The sequence below is a fragment of the Somniosus microcephalus genome, chromosome 4 (genome assembly GCF_052327205.1).
Source record: "Somniosus microcephalus isolate GS21.2 chromosome 4, FLI_Smic_1.0, whole genome shotgun sequence".
Lineage (NCBI taxonomy): Eukaryota > Metazoa > Chordata > Chondrichthyes > Squaliformes > Somniosidae > Somniosus > Somniosus microcephalus.
The window spans coordinates 261817316-261839100 of record NC_140990.1 but is presented as its reverse complement, the minus strand read 5'-3'; positions in this window follow the sequence as shown (position 1 = coordinate 261839100).

Genomic DNA, 21785 nt, shown 5'->3' with positions numbered 1-21785 from the left:
GTATCAGGAGGTAGTCACACCAATTAGATTAATTAATTCAGATGTAGTCCGTGGCCAGGGTCAGGATGGTGTGACTAGAAGTGAGGCAGGTACGGGGATCCAGGAGGTAGTGTTGGAGGAGCCGCAGCCCTTGCTCTTGTCCAACAGGTTTGAGGCTCTTACTCCCTGTGAGGATGGGAACGGGGACTGCGGGGAGGATGAGCAACCCGGCCACAGCACCGTGGAGCGGGGGGCCATTCAAGTGGGGGGAGATAAAAGAAATGTTGTAGTGGTAGGGGATAGTATTGTTAGGGGGATAGATAGAGTTCTTTGCACCGAGAGCGAGAGTCCCGAAGGCTGTGTTGCCTGCCCGGTGCCAGGGTTAAGGACATCTCCTCTGGGCTGGAGAGAAACTTGGAGTGGGAGGGGGAGGATCCAGTTGTCGTGGTCCATGTTGGTACCAACGACATAGATAGGACAAGGAAGGAGGTTCTGCTGAGGGATTTTGAGCAGCTAGGGGCCAAATTAAAAAGCAGAACCACAAGGGTAATAATCTCTGGATTACTACCTGAGCCACGTGCAAATTTGGCTAGGGTAAATAAAATTAGAGAGTTAAATACGTGGCTCAAAGCCTGGTGTGGGAGAAATGGGTTTTGCTTCCTGGGACACTGGCATCAGTACTGGGACAGGAGAGAGCTGTTCCGTTGGGATGGACTTCACTTGGCCAGTGCTGGGACTAGAGTCCTGGCGAATCGAATAACTAGGGCTGTAGAGAGGGCTTTAAACTAATTAGTCGGGGGGAGGTTTTAAGAGAGCGAAAAATAAAAATGACAGCGGAGAAGGCAATAGAGCAAGGTAGCAGTGGGGGAATTAAAAACCAGAGCATGTCAGGAAGGGACAGAATGTATAATGATAAAGGTAAAGTAGTAAAAGGGGTAAAAGCAGGAATAAATTGTCAGAAAACATATTTGAAAGTTCTTTATCTGAATGCACGCAGCATTTGTAACAAAATTGACGAGTTGACAGTACAAATAACTACACATGGCTATGATCTGGTGGCCATTACGGAAACATGGCTGCAAGATAATCATGACTGGGAACTAAACATACAAGGGTATTTGACAATTAGGAAGGACAGACAGGAAGGAAAGGGAGGTGGGGTTGCTATGTTAATCAAGGATGGAATCACTGCAATAGTCAGAAATGATATTGGGTCAAAGGATCAGGATAGTGAAATAGTTTGGGTGGAGATAAGGAATAAGAAGGGGAAAAAGTCACTAGTGAACGTAGCCTATAGGTCTCCTAACAGTGGCAACTCTGTTGGTCGGAGTATAAATCAGGAAATAGTTGGGGCTTGTAATAAGGGAACAGCTATAATCATGGGGGATTTTAACTTTCATATTGACTGGACTAATCAAATTGGGCATGGCAGCCTTGAGGAAGAGTTCATAGAGTGTATTAGGGACGGGTTCCTTGAGCAGTATGTAACTGAACCAACCAGGGGGCAGGCAATCTTAGATCTGGTCCTGTGTAATGAAACAGGTATAATAAAAAATGTCCTAGTAAAGGATCCCCTTGGAATGAGTGACCATAATATGGTTGAATTCCAAATTCAGTTTGAGGGTGAGAGAGTTGGATCTCAAACCAGCATACTGAGCTTAAATAAAGGAGACTATGAAGGTATGAGAGTAGAATTGACTAAAGTGGACTGGGAAAACAGATTAAAGTGTAAGGCGGTACAAGAGCAGTGGTCTACATTCAAGGAGATATTTCACATCTTTCAAGATAAATATATTCCACTGAGGAAAAAGGGGAGTAAAAGAAAAGACAGCCATCCGTGGCTTAGTAAAGTAATAAAGGATAGTATCCGACTGAAAACAAGGGCATATAAAGTAGCCAAATCTAGTGGAAGGATAGAAGATTGGGAAGCATTTAAAAGCCAGCAAACAATAACTAAAAGATTAATTAAGAAAGGGAAGATAGATTATGAAAGGAAACTAGCAAAAAATATAAAAACAGATAGCAAGAGTTTCTACAGCTATATAAAAAGAAAAAGAGTGGCTAAAGTGAACGTTGGTCCCTTAGAAGATGGGACCAGGAAACTAGTGGTGGGGAACATGGAGATGGCAAAGACGCTGAACAAATATTTTGTATCAGTCTTTACAGTAGAGGACACTAAAAATATCCCAACACTGGACAAACAGGGGGCAATGGGGGAGGGAGGAGCTAAAGACGATTAAAATTACTAAGGAGATGGTACTCAGTAAAATAATGGGACTTAAGGTGGATAAATCCCCCGGACCTGATGGCCTACATCCTAGGGTCTTGAGAGAAGTGGCGGTAGGGATTGTGGATGCATTGGAGATTATTTTCCAGAACTCCCTGGACTCAGGAAAGGTCCCAGCAGATTGGAAAACTGCTAATGTAACACCCTTATTTAAGAAAAGTAGACAAAAAGCTGGAAACTATAGACCAGTTAGCCTAACATCTGTGGTTGGCAAAATGTTGGAGTCCATTATTAAGGAAACAGTAACAGAGCATTTGGATAAACATAATTTAATAGGACAGAGTCAGCATGGTTTTATGAAGGGGAAGTCATGTTTGACAAATTTGCTCGAATTCTTTGAGGATGTAACATACAGGGTGGATAAAGGGGAACCAGTGGATGTAATGTATTTGGACTTCCAAAAGGCATTTGACAAGGTTCCACACAAAAGATTACTGATCAAGATAAGAAATCACGGGATTGGGGGTAATATACTGGCATGGGTGGAAGATTGGCTATCTAACAGAAAACAAAGAGTTGGGATAAATGGTTCGTTCTCGGGCTGGCAATCAGTAACTAGTGGTGTTCCGCAGGGGTCAGTGCTGGGACCCCAACTCTTTACAATCTATATTAACGATTTGGAGGAAGGGACCGAGTGCAACATATCCAAGTTTGCCGACGATACGAAGATGGGAGGGAAAGCAATGAGTGAGGAGGACATAAAAAACCTGCAAAAGGACATAGACAGGCTAAGTGAGTGGGCAGAGATTTGGCAGATGCAATATAATGTTGGAAAGTGTGAGGTTATGCACTTTGGCAGAAAAAATCAAAGAGCAAGTTATTATCTAAATGGAGAGAAACTGCAAAGTGCTATAGTACAAAGGGATCTGGGGGTCCTGGTGCATGAAACACAAAAAGTTAGTATGCAGGTGCAGCAGGTGATCAGGAAGGCCAATGGAATCTTGGCTTTTATTGCAAGGGGGATGGAGTATAAAAACAGAGAAGTCTTGTTGCAGTTATACAGGGTATTGGTGAGGCCACACCTGGAATACTGCATGCAGTTTTGGTTTCCATATTTAAGGAAAGATATACTTGCTCTCAAGGCGGTTCAGAGAAGGTTCACTCGGTTGATTCCGGAGATGAGGGGGTTGATGTATGAGGAAAGGTTGAGTAGATTGGGACTCTACTCATTGGAGTTCAGAAGAATGAGAGGCGATCTTATCGAAACATATAAGATTGTGAGGGGGCTTGATCGGGTGGATGCGGGGAGGATGTTTCCACTGATGGGTGAGACTAGAACTAGGGGGCATAATCTAAGAATAAGGGGCTGCTCTTTCAAAACTGAGATGAGGAGAAACTTCTTCACTCATGGAATTTGCTACCCCAGAGAGCTGTGGAAGCTGCAACATTAAATAAATTTAAAATGGAGATAGACAGTTTCCTAGCAGATAAGGGAATTAGGGGTTACGGGGAGAGGGCAGGGAAGTGGACATGAGTCTAGATTTGGATCAGCCATGATCCTATTGAATGGCGGAACAGGCCCAAGGGGCCGTATGGCCTACTCCTGCTCCTACTTCTTATGTTCTTATGTTCATTTAAGGCGCGAGTTGGGTAGGATTGATTGGGGAATGTTACTCAAAGGGTTGACGGTGGATAGGCAGTGGCAAACATTCAAAGATCACATGGATGAACTACAGAATTTGTTCATCCCTGTTTGACATAAAAATAAAACAAAAAAGTTGACTCAACCGTGGCTAACAAGGGAAATTAGGGATAGCATAAGATCCAAGGAGAAGACATATAAATTGGCCAGAAAAAGCAGTAAACCTGAGGATTGGGAGCAGTTTAGGATTCAGCAAAGGATGACAAACGGATTAATTAAGAGGGGGAAAATAGAGTATGAGAGTAAGCTTGCAGGGAACATAAAAACTGACTGTAAAAGCTTTTATAGATAGGTGAAGAGAAAAAGATTGGTGAAGTTAAGTGTAGGTCCCTTGTAGTCAGAATCAGGGGAATCTATAATGGGGAACAAAGAAACGGCTGACCAATTAACTACATACTTTGGTTCTGTCTTCACAAAGGAGGACACAAATAACCTCCCAGAGATGTCAGGGAACATAGGGTCTAATGAGAGGGAAGAACTGAAAGAAATCAGTATCTGTAGGGGAATGGTGTTAGGGAAATTGACGGGATTGAAGGCTGATAAATCCCCAGGGCCTGATAATCTACATCCTAGGGTACTTAAGGAAATGGCCCTAGAAATAGTGGATGCATTGCTGGTCATCTTCCAAAATTTGATAGACTCTGGAAAAGTTCCCATGGATTGGAGGGTAGCTAATGTTACCCCACTATTCAAAAAAGGTGGTAGAGAGAAAATGGGGAATTTAAACTAAAATGGCAGGGGGTTGGGAACCTGAGCAGGGAGACAAAGGAAAGGGAAACAAGGATAGAAGCAAAAGACAGGAAGGAGAATAACAAAGGTGGCAATCGGAGAAGTCAAGGGTTTAAAAAAAACATGGCCACAGTAAATAATAATTCTAAAAGGTCAAAGAGCATTAAAAAACAATCCTGAAGGCTTTGGCCTAGAAATTCAGTATAGCCACTTTTGGGGCGGAAAAGTCGGGCGGCCGCTAAAGTTTGCGCCCGGCGCAAAGTCGAGGCCACTTCGCCGATATTCAGTAGCTTCGCCCTAAGAGTTTGCTCGAGCGCTAAAACTGGCATTACACAACTATCTTTAGGCGCAAAGCCGGCGGTGCTGAGCTAAACCGCCGAGGCCGGGCGCAGCGCAGGTGCGGTCATTTGTTGATTGACAGCAGACACCCTGGCGCTGGCCAGCTCTTAAAGGGGGAAGGGTCGAGTTCATCTGCTGCCACGCCCTGGACACTGCAGCCCTCCAGCTAGGCCTAAACACTGCTGCTGAACAGAAATAGCGCCGGGAAAGATGCAGAAGGCCCGTGAACGAGCGCAGCGCTTCACTGGCCATGATTTGAGGGTGCTGGTTAGGGCTTTGGAGAGGAGATGCAAACTCTTGTTCCTGGACAGTGGTAAGAAGCCTGCCACCAGCGTCTACAGGAAAGCCTGGAGGGAGGTCGCCCACAGGGTCACATCCAACAGCGAGGTCCCCAGGAACGCTGTCCAATGCCGGAAAAAGTTCAATGACCTCACAAGGATTGTCAGGGTGAGTCCTCTTTCCAGTGTCCTCCTCATCCTTGCATGTGCACCTCACATTATGGGCAAAGGGACCTAAAAGCCCTAATGGCCAGCCCTCATCCAGCAGCTATGGGACTGGCATGAACATCAATTGCACATTCTGCACTTTACACATTGGCCAAGCTATTCGACCATGGGAGGCAGTGCACACAAGATCTGGGCACCACACTGGCCAAGCCATTCGACCATGGGAGGCAGTGCACACAAGATCAGGGCACCACACTGGCCAAGCTATTCAACCATGGGAGGCAGTGCACACAAGATTAGGGCACCACACTGTACTTAGAGGCCGTCCTTTCTCTTGCAGGCCAAGCTGGCACACGATCAGAAGAGCCGGACTGTGACCGGGGGAGGCCGTCGCCAGATCCAGCAGCTCAGTGCCCTGGAAGAGCGCGTGTGTAGCCTCATGGGTGCCCGGGTGATTGGCCCCGTTGCATCTGGAGATGCCGACCCTGTTCTGGGCACCAATGGTAAGGACATCACCTTTTGGAGCTCTCTCGTCCCACTTGCGCTTCAGATCTACATCCTTTGCCACTGTCCGACCAATGCACTGAATGCCACCACTCATGCCTCCCTCGCTGACGCCCTCTCCTCACTCTAAAGCTACTCTTGTGCCTTCCTGCTTTCAGATGGTGAGGAGGAGGTCCCTGAAGCTGCCAGTGACAGCCCCTCGGAAGAGGAGGAGGAGGAGGAGGAAGAGGAAGAGGAAGGCGGTCCATCAGGGGAACCCTCAGCCGCGCCAGGGGATGCCAATGGAGGGGACTCGTCTTCCCTGGAGGAGAGCTAGGGGGAAGTGTCGGAGGGGAGTGTAGCTCCTGTGCCCAGTGGCGTGCAGCAACGCGGGAAGGGTCGGGCAGCTCGGCGGCCTTCTTCCCAGAGGGGGGAAGGGTCGCAGGGGAGTGTAGTTGCTGGGCCCAGTGGCATCCAGCAACGCGGGAAGGGTCGGGCAGCTCGGCGGCCTTCTCCCCAGAGGGAGAGTCCGGCCTCCAGTCCGGAGACGGTCCTCGCCAAGGAAGTGCGCCTCCTCGATCAAATGTCCGTGGACTCGGATCGCCGGCACACCGAGTTCATGGGGGTTGTGGCACGGTTGCCTGAGGCCATCGAGTCCCTGGCTCATAGTGTGGCCGATTTCGGGGCCTCACAGGCCAGGAGTTTCGAGCAATTCGAAGCAGCACAGGCCGCGAGTCGGGCCGAATTCGGGGCAGCACAGGCAGCGAGTTGGGCGGAATTCGGGGCAGCTCACGCAGTGAGTGGCCAGGTGATCAGTGGTGCCGTGCAGTCACTGGCTGGTCTGATGCGGGCACAGACCAGGGCAGTACGGGCACTCACTGCTGCCACACTCGCTGTGTCAGCCAGGCATCGCCAGGGCACCCGCCGCACTGCAGTAGCACAGCGGTCTGTCCTTCAGCAGATTGCTGCGCATGCTGCAGTGCTGGCCCGGGCGAGTGCCAGTGTCTCAGGCGAGCAGCGAGCGCCTGCCATCAGCCAGCTTGCCCCCATTCCTGCAGCCGCCACTGCCACTCCCCCAGTGGAGCTGCGACGAGCTGCTGGAGAGACTGATGCTGCCCAGCCACAGCTGCAGCAGTCACCAGCCGGCCCCTCGAGGGCCAGAGCTCGTCTAGGCCGACCCCCAAGGGCATCTGCCATCACGACATGTGCCCCTCAGGAGCCTTCCCCCAGCCTTGCAGCAGCCACTGGGCACACTTTGAGGAGGAGCAGCAGGGCGGCCAGGGGCCGCAAAAGGCTGGACAAGGAATCGCCCTCGCGGGCCACAAAGTAGAGGGTGTGGGCAAATGTGTTTTTATATGGGGATGGTTGTTTTTATTTGGGGATGGTTGTTTTGTTTATGGGGATGGTTGTTTTGGTAAGGCCGAGGATGAAGGCCATTTTAGTGGAAATGTTTTGTTATTCCTCCCCAGGTTGTGGGAGTGAGTCATGTGTGTGACTGTTTTTTGGGGGTGTTGTCTGTTTTTGGGTTTCATGTGGGAAGGGCCCTGAGTTTGTTCAATAAAGCATTTTATTTATTCAGCTTGTCCATGTTTGATGTTTGAAGTGGTTGTTGCCTTAACCGGCTGAGGGCTTGCGGAGCGGCTGCATTCAGGTCCCTTCATTGCCACAAGCCATTCCCTGACAGGGGGCCTAGAAGTGACGTTCAATAAGCCGCCGACGGGCGGCCCTTGGACCTTGTGCCTCCCTCCTGGGCTGGTACTCCTCCTCCTCCTCCTCCTCCTCCTCATGCTCCTCCTGCTCCTCCTCCTGAGGTGGTGCTCCAGCGTGAGGTGGCAGTGCCTGAGTCCTGCGGATAGCCAGGTTGTGCAGCATGCAGAAAACGACCACGACCTGGGAGACTCTCTCCGGCGAATACTGCAGAGATCCGCCGGAACGATCCAGGCAGCGGAACCGTTGCTTGAGGACACCAATCATTTGTTCTATGATGTTCCTAGTGGCTTGATGGCTTTCGTTGTATGCCTCCTCAGCAGGGGTCCTGGGCGCGCGGAGCGGGGTCATGAGCCAGGTACACAAAGGATAGCCTTTGTCCCCGATAAGCCATCCTCTTGGGGGAGGCTGTGCCTGGAACATGTCAGCCACAGTAGTCTGTCGCAGGATAAATGCATCGTGGCTGCTGCCTGGAAAGCGGGCATTGACAGCTAGGATGCGCTGCCTGTGGTCACACACCAGCTGTACATTGAGGGAATGGTAGCCCTTCCGGTTGCGGTAATCCTCGGCATTGTCGATAGGTGCCCGCAAAGCCACATGCGTGCAGTCAATGGCGCCCTGCACCATGGGGAAGTCCGCGATCCTTGCAAATCCGACTGCACGCTGCTGCTGCCTCTCCAGGGTCATGGGGAAGGAGATGAATTGGTGTCTCCTTGTGAAAAGGGCATTGGTCACCTGGCGGATGCAGCAATGCACAGTGAACTGGGATATGTTAGCAATGTCCCCAGCAGCGGCTTGGAAGGAGCCGCTTGCATAGAAGTTCAGAGCCACCGTGACCTTCACTTCCACCGACAGAGACATCCTGCACCTCAGCTGTGGACGCAGATCTCTGTGAAGCAGCTGGCAGATCTCTGCAACCACCTCCCTTCTGAAGCGCAGCCTCCTAACACACTGCGCGGCAGTCATGGTGAGATAGGACACCTGCTGGCGGTATTCCCTGAGTGGGTAAGGCCTACGTTGCCGACGCCTGTTGCCCCCTCTGCGTCTAGCCAGGGCTGCCCCTCTCACACAGCGTCTGCGAGCCCTTCGCACATAATGCTGAAATTGAGGGTTGGCACCCCATGCAGCCCCCATAATATACTGGCAAACAATTACATCACAATGAAGGCGAATTGCCAAGCTCTGGCCTGAAGCCAAAAATACCTCTCCTATGTTGGGCCAAAGCAGTAAGCTCTCTGCCTTGGTCTCTGTCCATAAATCCGTTGCACAAGAGTGATTGCTGCAAAATGGCTGGCCTTTACAGTTCAGGGTAAGTGCCCTTTAATTTGCGCTCCCCGCGGCCCGCATGGCCTCTGCTGCGTTCCATTTCACAGTTCTTAGGACCGCCACGCCCACATTGGGCGGGCGCGACTGAAGTTCCGGATTGGGGTGCACAAAGGGCGTTGCACGAGGAAATGACGTCATAATCTGCGCGCGCAGCTGAGCGCGCGCAAACACTTTGCGCCGGCGCTAAATGTCTACTGAAGTTGGGTGTAGGCGCAGATCGCGCTGCGCTCGTCCGCTAAGTGCCTAGCGCTCGAGATCTACTCCTAAGGCGCTAACGGCTGGCGCACGCAACTGAATTTCTAGGCCTTTGTGTCTTAATGCAAGGAGCATTCGTAATAAGGTGGATGAATTAGCAGCGCAAATAGAGGTAAATGAATATGATATGATTGGAATTATGGAAACATGGCTCCAGGGGGACCAAGGCTGGGAACTCAACATCCAGGAGTATTCAATATTCAGGAAAGATAGGCAAAAAGGAAAAGGAGGTGGGGTAGCATTGCTGGTTAAAGCGGGGATTAACACAATTGTAAGGAAAGATATTAGCTCTGATGATGTGGAATCTGTATGGGTAGAACTGAGAAATACCAAAGGGCAGAAAACATTAGTGGGAGTGGTGTATAGACCCCCAAACAGTAATGCAGAGGTTGGGGATGGCATTAAAAGGGAAATTAGAGAAGCGTGCAATAAGGGCTCAGTAGTCATCATGGGTGACTTTAATCTGCATATAGATTGGGCTAACCAAATTAGTAACAGTACTGTGGAGGAGGAATTCCTGGAGTGTATATGGGATGGTTTCCTGGACCAATATGTCGAGGAACCAACTAGGGATCATGCCATCTTAGGCTGGTATTATGCAATGAGAAAGGATTAATTAGCAATCTTGTTGTGCGAGGCCCCTTAGGTCAGAGCAATCATAATATGATCGAATTCTTCATTAAGATGGAGAGGGAAGTAGTTGACTCAGAGACTAAGGTCCTGAATTTAAATAAAGGGAACTATGATGGTATGAGACGCGAGTTGGGTAGGATTAATTGGGCAATGTCACTCAAAGCGTTGACGGTGGATAGGCAATGACAAACATTCAAAGATCACATGGATGAACTACAGAATTTGTTTATCCCAGTTTGGCATAAAAATAAATCAAAAAAGGTGACTCAACCGTGGGTAACAAGGGAAATTAGGGATACCATGAGATCCAAGGAGAGGGCATATAAATTGGCCAAAAAAAGCAGCAAAACTGAGGATTGGGAGCAGTTTAGGATTCAGCAAAGGAGGACAAAGGGATTAATTAAGAGGGGGAAAATAGATTATGAAAGTAAGCTTTCAGGGAGCATAAAAACTGACTGTAAAAGCTTTTATAGATATGTGAAGACAAAAAGATTGGTGAAGTCAAGCGTAGGTCCCTTGCAGTCAGAATCAGGGGAATTTATAATGGGGAACAAAGAAATGGCAGACCAATTAAATACATATTTTGGTTCTGTCTTCACAAAGGAGGACACAAATAACCTCCCAGAGATGTCGGGAACATAGGGACTAATGAGGGGGAGGAACTGAAAGAAATCAGTATTTGTAGGGAAATGGTGTTGGGGAAGTTGATGGGATTGAAGGCCGATAAATCCCCAGGGCCTGATAATCTACATCCTAGGGTACTTAAGGAAGTGGCCCTGGAGATAGTAGATGCATTGCTGGTCATTTTCCAGAACTCGATAGACTCTGGAACAGTACTCATGGATTGGAGGGTAGGTAATGTTACCCCACTATTCAAAAATGGTGGTAGAGAAAAAGCGGGGAATTATAGACCGGTAAGCCTGACATTGGTAGTGGGGAAAATGCTAGAGTCCGTTATAAAAATGTAATAGCAGAGCACTTGGAAAGCAGTGACAGGATCGGACAAAGTCAACATGGATTTACAAAAGGTAAATCATGCTTGACTAATCTACTGGAATTTTTTGAGGATGTAACTGGTAAAATAGATAAGGGAGAAGCAGTGGATGTGGTGTATTTGGACTTTCAGAAGGCTTTCGATAAGGCCCCGCATAAGAGATTAGCTTGTAAAATTAAGCCACATGGGATTGGGGGCAAGGTATTGACTTGGATAGAGAACTGTTTGGCAGATAGAAAGCAAAGAGTTGGAATAAACGGGTCATTTTCCGAGTGGCAGGCAGTGACTAGTGGGGTACCGCAAGGATCGGTCCTAGGACCCCAGCTGTTCACAATATATATTAATGATCTGGACGAGGGAATTGGATGTAGTATCTCCAAATTTGCAGATGACACAAAGCTGGGTGGGAGGGTATGCTGTGAGGCGGATGTTGTGGAACTCCAGTACGATTTGGACAGGTTGGGTGATTGGGCAGAAACATGGCAAATGCACTATAATGTGGATAAATGTGAGGTTATCCACTTTGGTGGCAAAAACAGGAAGGCAGATTATGATTTGAATGGCAATAGATTGGGAGAAGGGAAAGTGCAAAGAGACCTGGGTGTTCTTGTGCACCAGTCGCTGAAGGTAAGCATGCAGGTGCAGCAGGCGGTTAAGAAGGCAAATGGTATGTTGGCCTTCATAGCAAGAGGGTTCGAGTACAGGAACAAGGATGTCTTGCTGCAGTTGTACAGGGCCTTGGTGAGACCGCACCTTGAGTACTGTTTGCAGTTTTGGTCGCCTTATCTGAGGAAGGACAGTCTTGCCATGGAAGGAGTGCAGCGAAGATTCACCAGGCTAATACCTGGGATGGCAGGAATGACGTACAAGGAGAGATTGGGTCGATTGGGCTTGTACTCACTGGAATTTAGAAGATTGAGAGGGGATCTCATCGAAACCTATAAAATTCTGTCAGGCCTGGACAGACTAGATGCAGGAAGGATGTTCCCGATGGCCGGGGCATCCAGAACTAGGGGTCATAGTCTAAGGATAAGGGGTAAGCCATTTAGGACTGAGATGAGGAGGAATTTCTTCACCCAGAGAGTGGTGAACCTGTGGAATTCTCTACCACAGAAGGCAGTGGAGGCCAATTCATTAAATATATTCAAGAAGGAGTTGAATATATTTCTTAAGGCTAAAGGGATCAAGGGATATGGGGAGAAGGCAGGAACAGGGTGCTGAGTTTGGATGATCAGCCATGATCTCGTTGAATGACGGAGCAGACTCGAGGGGCCGAATGGCCTACTCCTGCTCCAATCTTCTATGTTTCTATGTTTCTATGTTAGACCAGTAAGCCTGACATCGGTAGTGGGGGAAAATGCTTGAGTCCATTGTAAAAGATGTAATATCAGAGCACTTGGAAAACAGTGACAGGATCGGACAAAGTCAGCATGGATTTACAAAAGGTAAATCGTGCTTGACTAATCTATTGGAATTTTATGAGGATGTAACTGGTAGAATAGATAAGGGAGAACCAGTGGATGTGGTGTATTTGGGCTTTCAGAAGGCTTTCGATAAGGTCCCGCATAAGAGATTAGCGTGTAAATTTAAGGCACATGGGATTGGGGGCAAGGTACTGGCTTGGATAAAGAACTGGTTGGCAGACAGGAAGCAAAGAGTTGGAAGAAATGGCTCTTTTTCCAAGTGGCAGGCAGTGACTAGTGCGGTACCGCAGGCATCGGTCCTAGGACCCCAGCTATTCACAATATATATAAATGATCTAGATGAGGGAACTAGATGTAATATCTCCAAGTTTGCAGACGACACAAAGCTGGGTGGGCGTGTGTGCTGTGAGGAGGATGCCGAGAAACTCCAGTATGATTTGGACAGGTTGGGTGATTGGGCAGAGGCATGGCAGATGCAGTATAATGTGGATAAATGCGAGGTTATCCACTTTGGTGGCAAAAACAGGAAGGCAGATTATTATCTGAACGGGAATAGATTGGGAGAAGGGGAAGTGCATTGAGACCTGGGTGTCCTTGTGCACCAGTCGCAGAAGGTAAGCATGCAGGTGCAGCAGGCAGTTAAGAAGGCAAATGGTACGTTGGCCTTCGTAGCGAGAGGGTTCAAGTACAAGAACAAGGATGTCTTGCTGCAGTTGTACAGGGCCTTGGTGAGACCACACCTTGAGTATTGTGTGCAGTTTTGGTCGCCTTATCTGAGGAAGGATGTTCTTGCCATGGAGCATGGAGGGAGTGCAGCGAAGATTCACCAGACTGATACCTGGGATGGCAGGAATGACGTATGATGAGAGATTGGGTCGATTGGGCTTGTACTCGCTGGAGTTTAGAAGAATGAGAGGGGATCTCATTGAAACTTATAAAGTTCTAACAGGACTGGACAGACTGGATGCAGGAAGGATGTTCCTGATGGCCGGGGAGTCCAGAACCAGGGGTCACAGACTAAGGATAAGGGGTAAGCCATTTAGGACAGAGATGAGGAGGAATTTCTTCACCCAGAGAGTGGTGAATCTGTGGAATTCTCTACCACAGAAGGCAATGGAGGCCAATTCATTAAATATATCCAAGAAGGAGTTGGATCTATTTCTTAAGGCTAAAGGGATCAAGGGATATGGGGTGAAGGCAGGGACAGTGTACTGAATTTGGATGATCAGCCATGATCTCATTGAATGGTGGAGCAGGCTCGAGGGGCCGAATGGCCTACTCCTGCTCCTATCTTCTATGTTTCTATTTTTCTCCCACTGCAATTTCCTCTCCAGCCCAGAGCAGATGTTCCGAACCCTGGCACCGGGCAGGCAACACGGCCATCTGGACTCTCGCTCTTGGCCGCAGAGAACTGTATCTATACCCCTGAATATGCTGTCCCCAATTACCACTACATTCCTATTAACTCCCCCTGCTTGAATGGTTTCCTGTACCTCGGTGCCATGGTCAGTTTGCTCATCCACCCTGCAGCCACCGCTTTCATCCATACAGGCTGCAAGAACCTCAAACCTGTTGGACAATTGCAAAGGCTGAGGCTCCTCCACCTCCTGGGTCCCCATACCTGCCTCACTTGCAGTCACATCTTCCTGTCCCTGACCACTGACCAAATCAGAAGACTCTATCCTAAGGGGTGTGACTGCCTCCTGGAATAAAGTGTCCAGGTAACTTTCCCCCTCCCTGATGCATTGCAGTGTCTGCACCTCGGCCCCCAGCTCATCAACTCTGAGCCGAAGCTCCTCAAGCTGCAGACACTTACCGCAGACGTGTTTGTCCTGGATCACACTGGCGTCCAGGAGCTCCCACATACTGCAGTCACAACACATCACCTGCCCTGCCATCTTTATTGAGTCTTAATTAATTTATTTTTATAATTAATAAACCCTACTACACCTAATAAGATTTATTATTGCTAGTAAACTAGCACTAATGAAACCTTACAATTACTAATAAATTTCCTGGGCTTTAAAAGATAAGGGAAGTGAGAAAAATACTCACCAACCAATCACTTATCCTTTACTCTGTGAGGTCACCTTTTATTTTTTTCAAATGCGGTTGGGGGGGTGTCACAGAGCCGAACTCCCGCTGGTTCTCTGTCCCCTCTTGTGCAGCTTTTTAACTCCTGCTCTCCTGGAAGCTGACAAAGATAGAAAAAGAAAGGAACACTGCCCTCCCGAACTCCCTCACTCACCAAACTCGCAGCTTTACACTCTGTTCCGACCTGCACTCCACGACAAATTGCACTCTAGCCTCCCTTATTTATACCGCTGAGATTTAAATAAGTGAGCTCTCTGGCAGTTGCAGAACCAGATTAGACCAGTTAATTAATGAATTACTCTCACCTGCTCTCCAGCACAGAGCTTGCTTAGCCCTGCCCAAGCCTGGAAGAAACTTAAAACTTGAAACAGTAAATTTAAATTTAAGTTAAATGCTAATTGCAAGCACACAAGACTAGATTTTATAATAAGAGATTAACCTTTTAGATTCACTCCCTCACTCACCAAACTCACAGCTTTACACTCTATTCCAAGCTGCAGTCATGGTGTTGGGGGTAATATAGTAGATTGGATGGAGGATTGGTTATCTAACAGAAAACAGTGAGTTGGGATAAATGGGTCATTTTCACGATGGCAATCTGTAACTAGTGGGGTGCCACACGGATCAGTGCTGGGGCCTCAACTATTTTCAATCTATATTAATGACTTGGATGGCTTGGATGAAGCGAGTGAGTGTATTGTAGCCAAATTTGCAGATGATACAAAGACAGGTGGGAAAGCAAGTTGTGAGGAGGACATAGTGGGCTGGATTTTGCCATTGGGGCGGGGTGGGGGCGTGTCAGGTGGTTTTCATGTCAGGACCGCGACTCCGATGAGTAGCGGGAAAAAAGTGCGATTTTCCCCTAATTGGGCACTTGATTTCCAGCATGTGGGAACCCCTGGCCCAATTAGTCTTTCCATCCTGAAAGTCACCTCCGATGACATCATCAGTGCTGCTGGATTTAAGGCCTGCAAGCAGCCTTGCTTCTTCTGGAGACTGGAAACGCTTTGGACATTGTATGAAGGACTTCATTTACTGACCATGTCCACCAGCAAGCAAAAGTGTGCACCTCGCTTTGATGAGCCCTCCTTCCAAGCTCTGGTGCAGGGAGCAAGATCTAATAAGGAGGTGCTCTTCCCTTCCTCAGGGAGAAAAAAGCCACCACAACAGACTAAAGCTGTGTGGCTGCAAATGGCCCATGAGGTCAATGCCATCTCTATGTGCTGCAGAACCTGGCTGCAGTGCAGCAAGAGGTTTCATGACCTCATGAAAAGTGAGTATGACTTTCTCTTCACCCTCAATCTCATCCCATCACCTCTTCTCACCAGCACTCTGCTTTGCCGACCTCTTCTTCCACATCCCACTTGACACTGACATCCCTACACCCTTACCCATTCCCTCTCTCTCTATGGTCACATTCACTTCACTATTCGACCATGCAGCCCTCACACTCCCTATCACTGTGATGCAATGACAACAACTTACAACACACAGGGAGGGCCCTTTGTCTCCTTCTAAGCATCCATGCTATGGATTCTCTACACTCACTCCTTCATTTTCACTCAAACTCCACTTGTGTCCCTCATTGCAGGAAAAGAGAGCCCACAAGAAGAGGGAAAGAGTGAGGGCAGGAGGAGGGCCACCCTCAGTAGTCCAGCTCACCACCTCAGAGGAGGCGGCCCTGGAAATTGCTGGGATCGAGGAGGATTCCCAACTGAGGGATGGACAGGCGGGCGCATCACAGCAAGCTGGTGTCAGAATAGTTTGGCATCTCTCTCATTGACATTGCATGAGTCACTGATAATGATTCTGATGCTCTAACAGATTGACTTATGATCATCTGCATAATTCAATGTGCATGCAACTTTTACCTCACATCTCTAACTCTTTCCCTTACTCCCCCACAGGACCATCGAGAGCCCCCATCCCCACTGTCCAGGTGGAAGAGGCTGTGCTTCCAGACTCCTCAGAGGAAGCTGCAACCTCTGAGGGCACTCCGTCAGCAGAATTAAGCGCACCCTGCACCAGCGCAGACACTCACACCTCAGTGGGACCTTCGGGACATAGAGTAGAGTTGTCACCTGGTGTATCACAGCTCACAAGTGAGCATCAGCAGATGGTGGAGACAGGGACAGCAGTGGAGAGTCCTCGTCGCCATGGAAAGGACGCTCCCAGCTGGGCTCCACTGCATGTCGACCCTGTGCCTCCAGGTCCATCCAGAAGGAGAGCGGTGCTCAAACTCCAGGCACAGGTGCAGGAGTCTCTGGCAGGTTTTGTCTCTAGGGTTACTGCGAGTGTGGAGCGAATGGAGGAGTCCATCGCTAACATGAGCAGAGCCTTTGTGGAGGTGTTGACGCATGAACTCATCACCACGGAAAGGATGGCAACCTCCGTGGAAAGGATGGCTACCTCCATGGTAAGGCTGGCTACCATAGAGGAGAGGATGGCTACGGTAGAGGAGAGGATGGCTACATCCATGGAGGAGCTTAGTCACCAAGGTATGGAAAACATGGTAATTGTTCGGAATCGACTGACATCTCTTGAGGAGCGTTGGTCAGCTATTGAGCAAACAAATCAGACCTTCATGCAAGTCCTCTGGAGTAGGACTTCCAGTGCAGAAACGGGTCCTCATGGGTCCCCTGCAGTGCAGCAAGGTGCTGTCCAGCCACTTGCTAGTTCTGAAGTGGGGCTGACCCATGAGAGGGATGTTGGTGGCATACAACAAGGAAGTGGGGACTCCACTCCAAGCGCTCACACGACCACTGCAGAGCCCTCGGTCAGAGCCCTACCAGAGTCCCCACCCAACTGAGATCAGCGTCTCAACCCCTGCACAGCCGCAGGAGCAGCAGACTGTTGCCGAGCCCTCACAGGTTTGCAACCCCCGAGGACGCCGGCCAAAGATGTCGAGACAGGAGCAGCAAGAAAGTGAGCAAGGGGCCTCCACATCTGCTGAAGCCACAGGGGAAGCACCACATAGGAGCACGCATAAGAGGAAGATAATGCACAAGTAGTCACAAGGGTAGTCACTTGGGTGTAATGTGTTTAATTTTGAAAAGCCATCAGTTGCTTATTGTCATAAAAAATTCTGATGGCAAACTGTTGCAGTTGTGGCATGTGTCATTTCGCTAATGGGACTTCCACATTGAGGGCTTACGTCGACTTGCAATTGTCAGTATGGTGGTCAGAGTGATAGGAATCCGGAGGTTCTTGGCCATTGTCGATGGTCTGATAAGAAGGTGTGAGGCAAAAGTGTTTGATTGTGCAGGCTAAGCAAATCTGGCCAAGGTGAGTGCGTCCCTTGCATCCCAGGCAGCAATGTGGTCGTGCGCTGGCGCCTTCTGGCCTGTGCAGCTTCAGGTGGGTGAGCAGCAGCTTGACGCTCCTGTTGTTGCTGCTGCTGTTGGTGGTGGTGTTGTTCATGGTTCTGCTGCTGCCACGGCTGGTCTTTGTCCGAATCTGATGTCCAGGAGGAAAGGAAATAAATGGTTCCCATGCTTCTGGTATATGCCTCAGTCAAGGAAGCGCTCAGTCAAGGTGGCGAGAGGGGTTTCCCAGGAGGTCACACCGGAGATGGGTGTCAGGATCCAAACTTCCACAACAATGGGTATGCCTGCTAAAAGTTCCCCCAGACCTGAGACAACAAAGTTCTGCCACCTGCAAATGATAATTGCTGAAAACTCCTTTATAATGGTGGAGCTGCAGCTGTTAGTAAGCAGTCCACTTGTGATGTCACCAGGATTCACTGGCGTGTTCCAGAGGAGATGTGCAGGACGTGGAAAAAGTGGTAAAATCAGCAAGGCCTCTCAAAATGGGATTATAGAGGCACTTAACTTGTTGTTAAGGGCCTTAAGGGCCTACCCCGCCTCTTGGAGGCGGAATGGAAACGGAGTCAGAAAACACGCAGTTGGGAAAATTGCTCGGAGGCGGGATAGAGGTGGGATGGGGCCCACCCACCATTTTTTGCGATTTTACCACCTCACACGCCTCCAATCCCGCCTCCTTGGGCCTAGCAAAATCGAGCCCAAAGAGTCTGCATAGGGATGTAGATAGGTTAAGTGAATGGGCAAGAATTTGGCAGATGGAGTATAATGTGGGAAGATGTGAAGTTTGGTAGGAAGAATAGAAAAGAAAAATATTATTTAAATGGAGAAAGACTACAGAATGCGACGGTACAGAGGGGTTAACATGCAGGTGCAGCAAGTAATTAGGAAGACAAATGGAATGTTGGCCTTTATTTCAAGGGGGATGGAGTATAAAAGTAGGGAAGTCTTGCTACAACTTTACAGGGCGCTGGTATGACCACACCTAGAATACTGCATACAGTTTTGGTCCCCTTATTTAAGGAGGGATATACTTGATTAGAGGCAGTTCAGAGAAGGTTCACTAGGTTGATTCCTGGGATGGAAGGGTTGTCTTATGAGGAAAGGTTGAGCAGGTTGGGCCTATACTCATTGGAGTTTAGAAGAATGAGAGGTGATCTTATTGAAACATATAAGATTCTGAGAGGGACAGGGTAGATGCTGAGAGGGTGTTTCCCCTCATGAGGGAATATGGAACTAGGGGGCATAGTTTCAGAATAAGGGGTCGCCCATTTAAAACTGAGATGAGGAGGAATTTCTTCTCCCAGAGGGTCATGAATGTTTGGAATTCATTACCCCAGACAGCTGTGGAGGCTGAGTCATTGAATATATTCAAGGCTGAGACAGACAGATTTTTGAGCAACAGGGGAGTCAAGGGTTATGGGGAGCGGGCAGGAAAGTGGAATTGAGGCCAAAATTGGATCAGCCATGATCTTATTAAATGGCGGAGCAGGCTTGAGGGATCAAATGGCCTACTCCTGCTCCTATTTCTTATATTCTTATGTTCTTATGACTGTGAACAGGACCAGAGATGGAGCATGGACATTCCAGTGCACTCCCACAATGTGGATATGCCAGATCAGAAGGGGTGAGGCTGGGGGTATTTACTCCCAGGCCAGGAGGTTCCTTGGTATCAGCCTGCCTGAGGCCTAGCTTTCAAGTGGTAGCTGGTATACCCAGCAAGAAGAAGCATATCCACTGCTACTCCAGCAGACCTAGGGGCCATTAATGATAGAATTCTAGTCAAATCAGGATGCACATCTGCTGTAAAGATACCTGCTGCTAACATCCACAAAAAAGCTGGGAGGGCCACTGACCATACCGACCCCAGATTGCCTGTCTCTTCACACAAGCTGCATCAGGCTTATGGGGATGATGCCGTGAAGCAGCACAGAAGGTGACACTCTGTGCCAACCTGCTGGCGCCTGCATACCCATGTCTGCACACTGAGGTGAACATACCTCTCTTTGCCCTACGGTTAATGGATGTGGAGGCTAAAACTCAATGTAGGTTATAACAACAGGCCTAATGGAACAGATGCATGTAAAAGCTTGACTAACCATTTGATGGTTCAATCACTGTATGTCATGAAAGAAGGCATATGCCTGTCCTCCATCCCCACTTTTTGAGTCAACACAGCAATTCAGAGGGTGCATGGAGACAAGGGCTATCCTCTTTACACCTGATTCATGACACCTCTCCGCACAACGTGAAGACCTTCTGTCATCTGTTAAGACCCCATTTACAGTGAGGATGGAGCAGGAGCAGGAGTGAAACACCCTAGACGGCCAGCTGAGTTCTTCAGCAATAGTCAATAGACAATTGCTTCAACAAAACTTCTCCTTTCCCTCACTCATATGAGCATAGGAACAGAAGTAGGCCATGCAGCCCCGCAAGCCTGTTCCGCCATTCAATTAGATCATGGTGTATCTGTACCTCAACTCCATGTACCTGCCTTTGTTCCATATCCCCGATACATTTACCTAACAAAAATATATCTATCAGTCTTGAAAATTTTGAACACCTCTAAAGACTGGAGAAGTTGGGATTGTTCTTCTTAGAGCAGTGAAGGTTAAGGGAGGATTTAATAAAGATGTTCAAAGTTATGAGGGTTTTTGGTCTGTTTCCAGGTGGAAGAGGACCATATTTAAGATAATTAGCAAAAGAACTAGAGGGGAGATGAGGAGAATGTGTTTTCCACAACGAGTTGTTATGATGTGGAATTTACAGCCTGAATGGGTGGTGGCAGCAGATTCAACAGTAACTTTCAAAAGGAAATTGGATAACAACAATGGGCCAGAAATTCGCGGCCAGAAGCGTGAGTACGGTCGGGGTACTCACGCATTTGGCCGTTGGAAATGCCGGCGTTCAGCAGGAACAGCGCATGCGGGGAACGCCGGCATTTCCAGACCCGAGGTCTATTCACAGCGCGTGCGACTGCACAGGCAGCGCTTGCGCAGTGAACTTTGTGGATTTCAATGATGGATTCAGTGAGGGTAAGTCCTTAGAAGTTACACTTGAAAAAAGCAAGTGTAAAGTTGTTCATTGGCTGCGGAGGAAGATATATTTTATCGTGGAGCTTCTGAAATGCAATATTTTTGTTTGGGAAAGGGAGGGAAGTTATTTTAAGAAATTTTAAGTAAGTTTTAAAGTTAAAATTTTTTTTTTTTAAAGGGTTTTCAGAACGGTAGGTAGAAGGAGCAATTGTGGCTGTGTGAATGGAATGTGAGAATGAGTTATGTATGTATGTCCACATATATTCCTTTACGTATATGTATGTATGTTTTATATTCCTTTACTAATGTGTATGAATGTATGTTTTTAATTATGATTTTCCAATAAGTTACTTTCTCTGAAAGTCATAATTAAATAATACATTCATACACATAAGTAAAGGAATATATACATAACACGCAAAGGAATATATACAGACATACATACTTTCAGAAGCTCCACGATAATAAATATCTTCCTCCGCAGCCTCTGGAGCAACTGTATCCATGCTTTTTTCATGTGTAAGTTGTAATGACTTGACCTCACTGAAAGCATTAATGAAAGCGGCGAATTATACTGCGCACGCGCTGCCTGTGCAGTCGCACGCGTTCTGCCTCTGAACCCCTTCGTTCAGAGGACAGGAGATGCCGGTTTTCCCCACATGCACTGTGCATGCTGAAAACCGGCATTTCATCCGGCCAGATGCGTAAGTACCCCGACCGCACTCGCGCATTTGGAAGGGAATTACTGGGCCAACATTTTACATGTCAATAAAATGAAAAATTTAACAATTGCACGACTTGCCCCCTCGCATCTGCGACTGAGGGTCCAAGGAGGTGCATTGCGCAAGAGGTCATCATCGTACGTGTCCTCACACTGTTCCCTTTGGGGAACTGTATGAAGTGGTGGAAGGATTTATGGCCGTGATTAACGCTCATTCCGTGACCGTAACCATCTTTGAACCAGCCATTAGGGTGGTTAGTGTGATAAAAATGATAACTTCCGGGAAGTTATGTCATCACTTCCTGTGAACTATGAACTATGAACTGTGTACATACCTCACTTCCTGTCATATGTCACTTCCTGTTGGACTG